A 13,289-nucleotide genomic window follows, 5' to 3' on the forward strand; every position below is an offset into this window, starting at 1 on the left:
GTTTTCTGTAAAAATCCAGTTAGTAAGTATTTTTGGATGTTTTTAGCCATACAGTCTGTACCAACTACTCTGCACTTCTGTTGAGGTGTGAAAGCAGTTCTAGACACACATAAAGAAAGGGGCATGGCTGTGTCCCAAGAAAATGTTATTTCTTAAGATAGGAATTGGTAAGATTTAGCCCACAAATCATAGTCAGCTAACCACCAAATCCTCCCAATTATCGAGAAAATTCCTGAAGGATCATGGTTTCCTAACTGGCTTCTTTCAAGAAATGAAACCAGTTGGGGGCTGGCTAGAGAGCTGAGCATGTAAGTGGAACCTGTGAGCAGCATATGAAGTTGATCTTTTTCCTTTCCCCTATTCATATCAAGTTAATTCCTAGTTTTGTACTTCCCTGCAAGGGCAGTTATAGGGCCAGGTCAGGTATTCCCCATGACAAAATTTCTTCTTGGAGAACTGATGAGGGATGCATACAATGGAGGCAAAAATTTAACAAGTACCTCTCTGAGGTGGGGAAAATATATTTAGTGATTTCTGTAATATAAATTCACCATGGCCATTTTAAATTCCCAACATGACGTCACTTAATATTGAGTTGTGAAAACATAATCTGAATTCGTATAAGCTGGCTCCAGCCCACCCCTGGATACTATTTAAGGTCTCTCTCGTAACTCTGCTCACTGCCCTTGCAATGTCGGACAAGAGTGGTGAACTTGATGAGAGCAACTGGCTGGATAATCTTTTTCAATGCCAATAATTACAGAGGAACTATACAAATGTAATACTATGTATACACCTTGGAGCTTAGTGTCTGGCTAAAATGGATACCCAGGAAATGGTAGCTATTACCTTCTTAGTTTAAGTTATTATAAGCATTAAAATTAAATGTTTAGCTACAGACTCAATCCAGTTTAAGCATTTTCCTGTTAATAAGGCCTCTTAACATTGAAGCAACCAAGATAAAGGAGTTTTATGTACTATTCACAATTCTGCCCAGCTCAAGGTTAAGATAGCAATGAAATACTTCAACCAGACCCAAAAAAAAAAAAAAAAAAGGGAAAAAAAGGTTCCACTTGACTGCAGCTCTTCATAACACTTCACAAGGGTCAAGCTGTGTTATTTTCCCTCAATGTTAAACAGAATGCATCTTAGGAGCATAGTTCAATTATTGATTGAAAAGGAGGTTCAAACTGACTATAATCCAAACAAACCCACTCCAATGAGTTCAAGACCAGGAATGGGCCAACAGCAGGGCAAAGGTTTCACTCAAGTCTAAAGGCAAACATTCAATTTGAGTGAATAGCATGAATGCCTTATGTTATGTGGCCACATGCAGTATAGTTCTAGGCCAGTTGTACAAAACTGGTGAAATAATGGGCAAAATATTGACAGAGGTTTGAGACAAATTGCACATAGATCTGAAAGAAACGAATGAAAAAACATATGGATCTTGAAAGTGATGAAAATGCAGTTTTAGTTCTAAACCCTCCGTGTTTGGGAGAAACAGCTAATATATGCTGCTTCGAATTCTACCCATGTGAGTTTTGACCTATTTACCCTCCAGTCTCCTCCACCCATCCCCTTTAATCTATAAAGCTGTCTGCACATCTGTCAGAAGTACAACTAAGAGTTGGGTCCATGATGTAAAGTAAGAAGGGGTATATTTCTTTCTACCTTCTGATATTAATTTTTCTCTCTGTGCTTTCATTGGTATATAATTCAAATACAGTTGGTTTTGTAGCACTTGTAATGCTCTGCTTTCTGAGGGCTTTGTTCTAGAATATACATTTTATCAGTGCAACACCTCAGCCACACCCAATTCAGAATCCTTCCTGACCTTCCAAGCATTCTGAGTGGGTTGAGTTTTCTCTGTCTCAATGAATTATTCTGTATGCATTTTGCTATATTTTCTTTTGATTTTCTGCTTGTGCTAATATTAATGAAAATATATTTTAAAAAGGCATTTTAAAAACTTTTATTATGTGTATATATATATCCAAATATATACAAATTATGAATAATGAATCTCTCTGTAATTATTACACATAGAGGTTCAGTGATTTAATTTTTATTAAATTATGTCTAATCTGTTTTCTCTATACCTACTATTCTTAACTTCCTGGATGATTTTAAAGCAAATCCAGGCATCCTATAATATTCAAGCATCTTATAGATTTTTTAGTATGTATCTTTAAAAGATAAGCACTGTTATTGAAACCAGGATGGCATTATTACACCTACAAATATTTATAATACATCCATAACATAACTAAATATCATATAAATCTACACATTTTGGGATTATCTCATTTTCCTTTGTATAATTAGCTTGTTTGAATAAGGATTCAAACAAGGTCCACATGTGACATTTGTTTGGCTTGTTTCTAAAGTTACATTCAATCTACAGGTTTCCTCTTTTTTCTAATTCACTGCAAATTATTTGCTGATGAAACCGGGTCATTTGTCCTTTAATCTCTCTCATCCTGATTTTTGCTGATTGCATTCCTTCCGTGTCAGTGTCATTAGACCTGTTCTTCTTTCCCTTTATTTCCTGTAAACTAAAAATTAGATTGGTTAAATGTTTTAGTCAGGTGTCCTTATTTTTTCTCATTTTACCAAGATTCATTCATAAATAATGTTTTAATCAGCCTTTTCATTGCTGTGAACAAAAGACCTGACAAGTTATAGGCGAAAATTTTTATTTTGACTCATGATTTCCAAGTTCCACTCCATGGCCACTAATTCCACAGCTCTGTACCTGGGGTGGGTCAGTACATCAAGGTGAAAAGACACAGCAGAGGAAATCATCTCAGAATATGGCAACCAGTAAGCAGAGAAACAGCTCTGTTCACCAGGGACAAAATACAAACCCAAAGGCAAGACCCCCAGACCCACCTCCTCCAGCCACACCATTCCTGTAACTAGTTACCATTCTATCAATCCATATCAGTGAATTAATTCACCAATGAGGTTACAACTCTCATGATCTAATCATTTTACCCCAAAACATTCTTTTTTTTAATGTTTTAGTTTTAGGTAGACACAATATCTTTATTTTTTATGTGGTGCTGAGGGTCAAACCCAGTGCCTCATGCATGCTAGGCAAGCACTCTACCACTGAGCCACAATCCCAGCCCCCAAAACATTCTTTCATTGTCTTACATATCAACTTTGGGGGAAGGGGACACCTAATATCTATACCATAACAAACATTATTGTTCACATCCTAGGAAGAAGCACATAGAAAGCCTGTCTTTATTATGTGATGTAGGAGAAAGTTTGTGATTTTGTAAGTATATGTTATAGTTACTTTATCTAGGAGTTAAACATTTCAAGATCATATGTTCAATTTTAATATGTTATTATTTTATGATATTTCAAAAGTAGCACTTCAATCTCTAGTGATTCTACTGAGAAAGTTCCAGAGCATCCCACTAGTGAATATCAGCTATGGATCATTCCACTCACATGTCTGAAATTGGATTAAATTCTGAAAAAATTCCACAGGAAGTGGCTTTGAATCAAGTATATATTCAGAATTTATCTACTTTGCAATAATCTTATGTCATTTTTAGAATAAAAAATGAGCAATGTTGTATCAGAACCAGACTTCTTGGTGACCAGAATTTCTGATATAAGGGAAGACCCACAGGGAAGACCAATACAAACAAGATTAGAGGGACAAGTCAAAACATTGGAATTATCTTATTATGGCATGAAATGAACCATTCACACCTACTCCAAGAAAGTGAAGCATTTCTATCACTGTCCTGGAAAACAGAATTAAGGTAAAAATATGAAGACACAATATGAAAAGCCAATTTTCCTTGCAAAGCACAATAAATATAAGTATATTCTTGGAAATGGAAAAAAAGTACATATTATTATTTTGAGAAATGTATGGCTTTAAAAAGTCACCTTATGGTTACTGCCTTTTTGATTCTTGTTATTTAAAAAAAACTTGTAAAAATTAGTGGTTTATAATTTATAGTTAGCTAGCTCATTATGACAGAACTCTAATCTCATATATATCACTTGTCAGATATTAGAATACATTTTTCACTATTTATTGAGGCTAATAAAATTATAGTTTTTATATGCATGCTTTATTATAGTTTTTATATGGATGTGTTTTATTCAACACTATGGTTTTTGTACAAATATTCCAATTATTCAACAATGCATCACTAGAATTAGACCTCTTTTCTATTTTGAAACACTTGGAGAATATCTTATTTTGACTCGGAGAGCTGAATTGTAGGTTAATGAGTTCTTTTCTAGACCTGAGGTTCTTTGAATCTATTTTAATTCCACATCAGGAATTGAAAAGGTTTTCCAGGAAGAGTTATATAAATCCACAAACTGAAATATGGGAGTCTAAGACCTACTTTTTCTATTTCTGTTTGCCTATTGCTTTTGTCCCAAAGTAAGAATAGAGATATATTGCTTTTTTTTTCGACATATTGCTTGTTATAGCTGATTAACATTTTGAATACATTTTTCTATGTGTTAATTAAGCTCTTTCATCTTATATGTGATTTTAAAATTATTCTATCAAGTAATATTAAACTTTTCACTATTAGGAATCTAGAGAAGACTGAGATTTTAGGACAAAAGTTTGAAGTTGTTGTAAAAACAGACAAGAACAGCCATAAATAACTGAGTTTTTAATTTCTACAGAACAATGGCAATAAGATAATCTGAACAAAATTGAATCAGAGATTGTTATACTTATCATATGACAGGAAATTTTATTTAAAATATTATTTTATTGTGGTGAAAACAACATTATCAACCCACTTAACAGATTTTTAAGTGTAAAATACATAGTCATTGGCTATAGACAAAATGTTGCACTGTGGATTTCTAGGGCTTATTCATTTAGCTTATCTGAAATGTTATGTGTGTTGGATAGTAACTCCTCATTTCTTCCTACCCACAGAGGATGGCAACTGCTATTCCACTCATTGCTTCCACAAATTTTACCATTTTTTGTTCCTCACCTAGGTAAGCCATGTAGTCATTGTCTTTCAGTGATGGAGTCATCAGTATTGTTTATTGAAAAATATTCTTCCTTTTTTGGTGGGCTAATATTCCATCATTTATACCACATTTCATTATTTATCTATTTTTTTTTTTGATGGACATTTAGGTTGTTTCCACATCTTGGCTGTTAGTAATAATGCTTCGATGAACATGAGAGTAATATCCCTTAAAAATTCTGATTTCAATTCTTTTCAATAAATTCCCAGCAGAGGTATTGCTGATTCTCATATGATAGAATTATTCACAGTTTTGGAAGGAACCTTCACCTGTTTTCCATGGCAGCTCCACCATGTTGTATTACCAACAGTAAAGAAGTATTGCCATTTCTCCTCATCCTCACCAAAACTTTTCCTCTCTAGTTTGTTGATAATCCATATCCTGACAGGCTTGAGGTAGTATTTCCTTGTAGTTTTGATTTGCATTTCCCTAATGACTAGTGTTATTAAAAGTTTTTCAAATACCTGTTAGCTATGTGTTTGTCTTCTTTAAAGAAGCATTCGTTCAAATTTCTATTTCATTTTTAATTATGTTTTGTTACTGAGTTTCTTATGTATTTTGGAATGTAATAACTTATTGGAGGAGATTCTTATTTTTTTTTAATTTCATATTTCATAACATCTCAGACCCATGAAATTAGCTATATTAAAGTAGGTGATTTTGTGTTGCTTACTCTGACAATACTGATTAGAAAATTAGCAGAAATTGGTGAAATGCAGCTTATATGAGGGAGCAGGCTACTTTTTATTGGTTTAATTAAACCCAGGTTCTGAGAGATTTACTCAATAACTTTAAATTCAGTTAAGTAGAGAGTCATGGCAGTTACTCATAAAGCCTAAGAAGGTGTATTTCAGCAGCTGTTTATGTTGACAGCATTCAGTGTAATTGTAGTATGAAAACAAGTTTCATGAGATAAATTTCTTTTTTGAATATGCAAGTAAATATATTTTGCATTAAATTCAATTGTTGTCATGTGTGCAGTTTATGTTCTTATGTGACAGTTATAGATTTTTAAATATCCATTTATGATTCATTTGAAAAGGTTTTTCTATAATTTGGTTGAGTTGTAACAATGCTTATTCTCATTGTACATTATCAGAATTCTATATTGATGACAAAGTAGTTTATCAGAAAAAAAAGCATATTCTCTGTTGATACTTGAAAGTAAGCATCACTTAGTATAATCCTGATAATGATGAAAATTTATATAGGAGGATGTCACCTAGGAAGGAAGCCACCACTTCAGAAGTTTAAATATTCTCTTAGAGCCCTCTTTTCTTCTATTTTTTAAAAATTATGCATGACCAGTGAATTGGATTGTGTATTGAAAATGATCATTCTTGGGGGGGTGGATACCGGGGATTGAACACAGGGGAACTTAACCACTGAGCCACAGTTCCAACTCTTTTTTTATTTTATTTTGAGGCAGTGTCTTGCTAAGTTGCTTAAGACCTTGCTAGGTTGCTGAGGCTCGCTTTGAACTCATGGCCCACTTGACTCAGCCTCCTGAGCCACTGGGATTACAGGCATGTGCCAACATGCCTGAAGTGATTTGGTATTTTTAAGTAAAACAAAACTAATAGATCTTTGTAAGTTTCAAATCTGAGAACTTGACCTATTACACATGTAAGGGGTGTTTGCTAGTTGAAATGTTGAACAAATAACAAAATTGTAGAATCTTAGAATTATGATACTTTAAAGACCAGTTGCTTTCTCCTGGAAGCCTGGAAACTTTTAGAAATAGAATTAATATTTTCTAAGGTGGAGCATTTTATACACAGCCAATGACATCTTCAGATAGCTCTAATTTTTGAAAAGGTTTTTCATATACTGAGCCAAATTTTGTCTTTGGAGCAATACCAAATATGATGACATGACAGTCATATTGAAGGTTAGTTTTCATGCTCATCTATCCTACAAACCATTAATTTACTATAATAAATTTTCAAGAATCTTAAAATTATGGCATAACTATTATGCATGTACATGGACTTAAGGATACAGTTCTTAAGATCACAAAGTTCACCTGAGATATTTTTAGCCAGACTGTAGTAAATTAGTCCAATCACAGAGTTATAGGAAGGAGTCCACACAAGACCACTGTTACTTCTGACATCACCTGCAAGTTGGGGTTTTCAAAAACAGTCTTCAGTTTTCAATGAGACTCAGAACTTACCAAAACTTATTATGCCCACAGTTCCATTTATGAGAAGGAAATAATACAGATAATCACCCAAAGGAAGACACATGGTACAAAGGTTGGAAAGACTCCAAATGTGAGTCTATTGTCTTCAGAGTGTGCTCCCCTTTCAGTTTATGTGGGATCACATATGTCTTGGCCTCTGTTGTGCTACAGGAATAGAATCCCACAGACTGAGAGCTATTTATAATATGTATAAATATATTTCTTACAGTTTCAGAGGCTGGGAAGCCCCGACTGAGGAGCCAGTGTCTGGTAAGGGCCTTTTTGCTGCATCATCCCATGGCAGAAGGCAGAAAGGCAAGAGGGTAAGGGGAAGGAAAAGAGTGGGGAGAGAAAGAGAGAAAAGGTGGCTGAACTCCCCCTTTTATAATGAACCCACTCCCACAATGATGTCACTCCATTGACACCACCCTCATGGCCTGTTCACATCTCATTAGGCCTATCTCCCAACACTGTTGCAGATGTGATTTGGTTTCCAACACATGCTTTTGTGTGACACATACACATGGGCTATTGGCAACTGGGGAAGCTCACCTGGGATCTAGAGTTTCATCTTTATTTGGGTTTAATTACATAGGTGTAAAGTGAGTAAGTATTATACTAGATTGTCCAAAGGGCCCACAATAAATATCAAAGACATTCCTATCACTTGGGAAAGTTCAAGGGTTCAGTGGCTACCTCCCAGGAGCCAGGTACACAGGCTCAACCTGTTATAGTGAGGCCAATTTTCTTTCTGTGAAGTATCATTTATCATCTTACATGAGATATAGTTTTAGAAGCTCAACATATCTTCACATATTTCCCTAAATGATCTCTAACTTATCAGTTTTCTTTTTAAAATATATATAACTCCTCTTGTTTGTCTTCAGAAGCTATGTCTATATTGAAATACTGAATTCCCACTAGAAGGTGTTAAATAATATTTAATACTTTGGCATCGGAATACTTAGAAAGCCCTGATGTTTGCAGTCATTGGAACTTAGAAGTATTATATATTCTTTTTAATCTTCAATTTCCTCATAGATACCATGTTATCAGTAATGCTCATTTCTTATTTTTGTAGAGGCTAAATGATATCGCATATAAAATTATTAGTGCATCATAGGAGCTTAATATTAGTGTTTTTTTCCTGTGAAAAAATACTGGGCAGTCTGAGTTTGTGTTTAAGAGATATCTTAAGCAATGATTGCCTATAAAATCTGTGCATATTATTTTAAAAAAATCTTGAATTCAATTGAAATTCATCAAATATTTATTGAAGTCCAACTGGGAAGTGCAAAGCATTATGCTAGTGACTGAGAGGGAAAAAGACAGTTTCTGCCTTCCTGGAGTGAAAATATTTTCATAAATATCTTTGATATAAGCAAACTGGAATAGGTGTTGAATATATAGCTGGTATAATGATGGAAGACTGAGAGAGAAAAATCTAATTGGTATTATTGGGAGAATGCTTTTCTAAAAAAGTAATGTCACTAGGGCTGCAGAGTACCAGCAGAGTTTGGATGGCACTTTTGAGAATAATAAGTACATTATTTCAAAATTTCTAAATGAATTTACTTGTTACAAAAGTGAATTTTAAAAGATATAAACAAGTTATTCATGACTTTAGAAAAAATGTTAAGTTAAAAAAATATTGTCTTGTATCAGAGATAAGAGTTCTCCACAATAAATGGCCATGTTAAGAAATAAAACTTTAGCCAAAAATATAATATTTGCATTAAAAGTGTCTTGTTGACCTTAATGGTATGCAAAAAGATTGCTTCCGTATTTTGTACTTTAAGAACCCAGGAGATTTTGCTCAATTTCTGAAATTCACTATGTCACCTTTTGAATTCAAGGAAAATGCATGTAGATTTTATTTGAAGCATTTTGAGAATTGTGAAAGAATTAAACATGATTTATTAATTCATCAGAGAATTCATTCAGCAACTGTTCATTAAATGTATTTTCTGCACCAAGAACTGTTCCAGACCCTGGGAAAAAAGTCTAGATAATGCAGACAAAATTCCTGCCTTCTGGGATTGTAGCTCAGTGGTAGAACATTTGCCTAGCATATGTGAGGCACTGGGTTTGATTATCAGCACCACATATAAATAAATAAATAAATTAAAGGTCTATTGACAACTAAAAAAAATATTTAAAAAAATTCCTGCCTTCTATGGGAGACTGACAAATAAACAAGTGAGTAAATATGTAGAATGTTTGATGGTATAAGTGCTCTTGGAAAAAGTGAACATAGCACCATGAATAATAGAGGATATTGGTGAAGGGTAACATTTGCTATTTTATGTAAGTTGTTTAGAAAAGACTTTGTGACAGACAGCTGAGAAAGGACAATTCCTAGTGTAGGAGCATGTTGGGGACATGTCTAGGGATTAGAACTCCGGGTGGAGAAAACAGCAAGAACAAGGTTTCTGAGTTTGGAGTGTGCTTGGCATTTTTCAGAAAAAGCAAGGAATCCAGTACTGTGGTAGAAGACTGATTGAGAGAGAAAACATGGGAGCTTACAATTAACATCAGAACTTGCAAACCAGGTGTGACAAGTGCTATCTCTGCAAACTGACCCATGACTACTGTCAAGCTTCCACTTACCTCTTGAGCTTGTGTTCTGCAACACCTGTGCTGTCCAGTATGGACCCAAAAGCCATATGTACCTATTGAGAATATGGATTTAGCTGGTTCAAATAGACAGTGTGAAATGTAAAATTATCTCAATAATTTTTATATTATTTAGTAAGATAAAAATAAATTCATGTACATTTTTCTTATAATGTTTTTGAAATAATTCTAAATAGTTGTAAGAAATAATACAGAGAGATTTTGTGTACCTTTTATCCAATTTTTCCAGATGGTAATGTCTTGCATAGGCATAGTTAAAATAATGCTACTAGGATATTGATAGTGACACAATCTTATATGTAATTTTCCAGTTTTAATTGCACTATGTTTTTATATGTGTCTGTATGTGTTTGTATGTGTTTTTATTGTACAATATAATTTTATTATAAGTGTAGGTTTATATGTTCACTACCACATCAAAATGCAGAATAGTTCCTTATGTAGTTTTCCATGGTACAGATGTACCAGTTTTATTCAACTACTTACATGTTGAAGAACACCCTAGTTGATTCCAGATTTGGTTATTTTGTAATACTACTATTATGAATAAAACATTGCTATAATGAGTAAGTACATTTGTGTGGTTTTTTTTTTGTGTGTGTGTGTGTGAACATGAGTCTTCATCTATCTGGTATAAATGCTCATGTGTCTATTTTTGTGTCATAGGTTAATTGAATTTTATATTGCAAGAGACTGTGAAATTCTGTTTCAGGGTGGCTGTACTTTTCTGTTTCTTTTTAATTTTTCAAAAATTTGCTTACTAGAAAATTTAAAATTTCATATGTGATTCCTCACATTCCTGTAGGACAGTGCTGTTCTGGCCTAGAGCAAGGACATTTTCTCTCCCTCAGATTCTTCCCATGTGCCTTTCTATCTGGAGTGTATCTCCATTATTCCTTCTCAAATGCACGTGAACTTTTATGAAACAGTGGTTAAGAGAGGAATCCAAATTTAGATGGCCTAGGTTTGGATCTTGGATATACTTTTTACCAGCTGTATGATTTCTTAAGGTATTTAATGCCTTTGTTCCTCAGTTTTCTTATCTGTGAAAGGGGCAGTTGTAGTATACTGATCTGACTGATGTGAGGACTAAATGAGTTATCAAATGTGAATTTATTTCCCACTGAGACACTTCTGCCCTTCTGCCCAGAGAAGGTTTAAATCTTCATATGGGCTTCCATTCTAGACAACACCCTGACCGAAATTGTAATTGTATGACAATTTCATCTCTCTCCTGCTAAAGGACTGAATATCATCTACCTGATTCAGTGCTAAGTCCTCAGTGATAGCAGAGAACTGGGCAATGGAGATACTTAGAATGATTGAAGGAGTAAATTTACTACAATGTAAGCATAAGTCTGCTTAAAGTATGATTTGAATTAATTTCTTCTATTTTTTTTAAAAAAAGATATTATTCATGGTCTCAGATTCAAAAAATAAGGTCTTAACTGTAAGTTGTATGAACAGTTTTATATGAAGATTCTATGTATTGTGGAGTAAAACTGTTCTTGTGCAATGGCAGAATTAAAGGTAAAAAAATTCAGAAGATTCCTATTTATAATATGATACTCTTTGATAGATTTGATTAATTATTCAGTTTAACTGATTATTTTGTTATTATGCTGAGATTCCTTAAGTTAAATAAAATTCATGTTACTTAACTTCTTCTTTGGGTTTTAATGGGCCTTTTGAAGACTGAACCCCCAAAGCTTCAGGAGGTGACAGTGTCATAGAAATACTTCTTCATACTTATGTTGATAATTTTATCTCGTTATTCCAATTATTTAAGAAGGCATTAATTAGGCAAAGTCTACATTATTTTTGGAAAGGCAGAATAAACCATCTCATAACACAGATGATTTTCATTTACCTACTCTATTTAAAACCCACATGGTACATCATCTATCATTGTCAACCACATACATCTTTTACACACACACATACACACAGACACACACTGAACACACACACAAATACAGTTAGCTGCCTTTATCTTCTCACTTACTGAAGTTGGTTACTATGTTAGATAGAACAAGGACATATGGTCACTTTGACCCAGGTAAGTGAGGCTTCTGCTCTCTAACTATTAATTCTGTGTCTTGAGAAAAATAATTAACATGTTTCACCATTGATTTTATTTACTATATAATAGGAATGACACCCAGAGGAATTGCACTGATGACTGTGTTACTCAGTTTTTTGTTATTGTGATTTACCCAACAATAACAAGTTATAGGAGATAGTTTATTTTGGCTCATGGTTTCAGAGGTTCAGTCCATGGTAGGCCAACTCCATCGCTCTGGGCTTGAGGTGCAGCAGAACATCCTGATGGAAGGGCATAGTGGTAAAAGCTGCTTACTTCATTATAGCCAAGAAGCAGAGAGGAAGTGTGAGGAGCCAGAGACAAAATATAAACCTAAGGACAAGCCCGCAAGTGACTTATTTCTCCAGCCACACACCACTTTCCACCCAGTGCAGTCACCACCCAGTATAGCAGTCCTTTCAAAATATCAGTCCCTCAAATGATTCAATCCACTGATTATGTTACAGCTCTCATAGTCACCTCATGCATTACAACATGAGCTTTTGGGGGGCATACTTCATATCCAAACCACAACAATGACTAAATAGAAGGGTTACTCTGTAGATCCCTTATAAATTAATATCTGCTTGTTTGATGGTCTTATTTGATGCTCTGATTTCTCTCTCTCTCTCTCTCTCTCTCTCTCTCTATATATATATATATATATATATATATATATACATATACATACACATACACACACATATATTTATTTTCTTAATTTTTTCCATGTGTCTTCAAAAGCATGTATCTTTAGAACAATATTATGTATTAGGAATACTGAGTATTAGAAATGTAACTTCACACAGTTATGTGGCAACTCAGTGCCAAAAAGCTATGGGTCTCAAGTTGAAAGTGATCCAAATATTCCTTCTCTTCATTTAAATATTTTAGTTTAAATTTATACTGAAGCATAATTGTAAAGAAAGATGATGACATTTTCTAGCTGGATTAATGAATTTTAATAGTAGGTTAATTTGTACAGAATAACATAAGATCACTAATATTGATAGAATATTTACTTGGGTGTGCAGCACAATATTAAATATCAATATTATTTTATTTTAGTGTGCTAATACATGTAGCTACTATAATCATACCTATTTTACTCTTGTGAAAACTGGCTAAGAGAGATTAAAGTAGTGGCTTAAGGTCAAAGAGGTAGTAATTATTAAAACCAGAATGTGAAGCTGTGTAACAGGAAGGTTTAAGCCTTTCATGGTGATTCATGCTGCTATTATTGCAATAATTTAAGTTGATTATTTGGGTTAATCATGGAGAAGGTGAGGTTCCCTTTTGCTTTCATATAATATATTCAACATTTTTCATTCCCATATAGTG

At 33.8% G+C, this 13,289-nt stretch overlaps 1 long non-coding RNA gene across 7 annotated transcripts in view; it reads left to right on the forward strand.

Moving 5' to 3' along the window:
• Nucleotides 1–10,435, forward strand: part of LOC120890358 (uncharacterized) — a 478,106-nt gene extending 467,671 nt beyond the window's left edge. For 5 of the 7 annotated variants that reach the window (XR_013436969.1, XR_013436971.1, XR_013436972.1 and 2 more), the window contains 3 exons: nt 3,576–3,788; nt 4,943–5,007; nt 7,458–10,435. This is a non-coding gene — a long non-coding RNA (uncharacterized LOC120890358). The remainder of the gene's footprint in view (nt 1–3,575; nt 3,789–4,942; nt 5,008–7,457) is intronic. The other 2 variants (XR_013436970.1, XR_013436974.1) reach the window with 2 other exon arrangements.
• Nucleotides 10,436–13,289: the final 2,854 nt, after the last annotated feature.

This window comes from Ictidomys tridecemlineatus, chromosome 3 (assembly GCF_052094955.1).
Source record: "Ictidomys tridecemlineatus isolate mIctTri1 chromosome 3, mIctTri1.hap1, whole genome shotgun sequence".
NCBI classification, from domain to species: Eukaryota; Metazoa; Chordata; class Mammalia; order Rodentia; family Sciuridae; genus Ictidomys; species Ictidomys tridecemlineatus.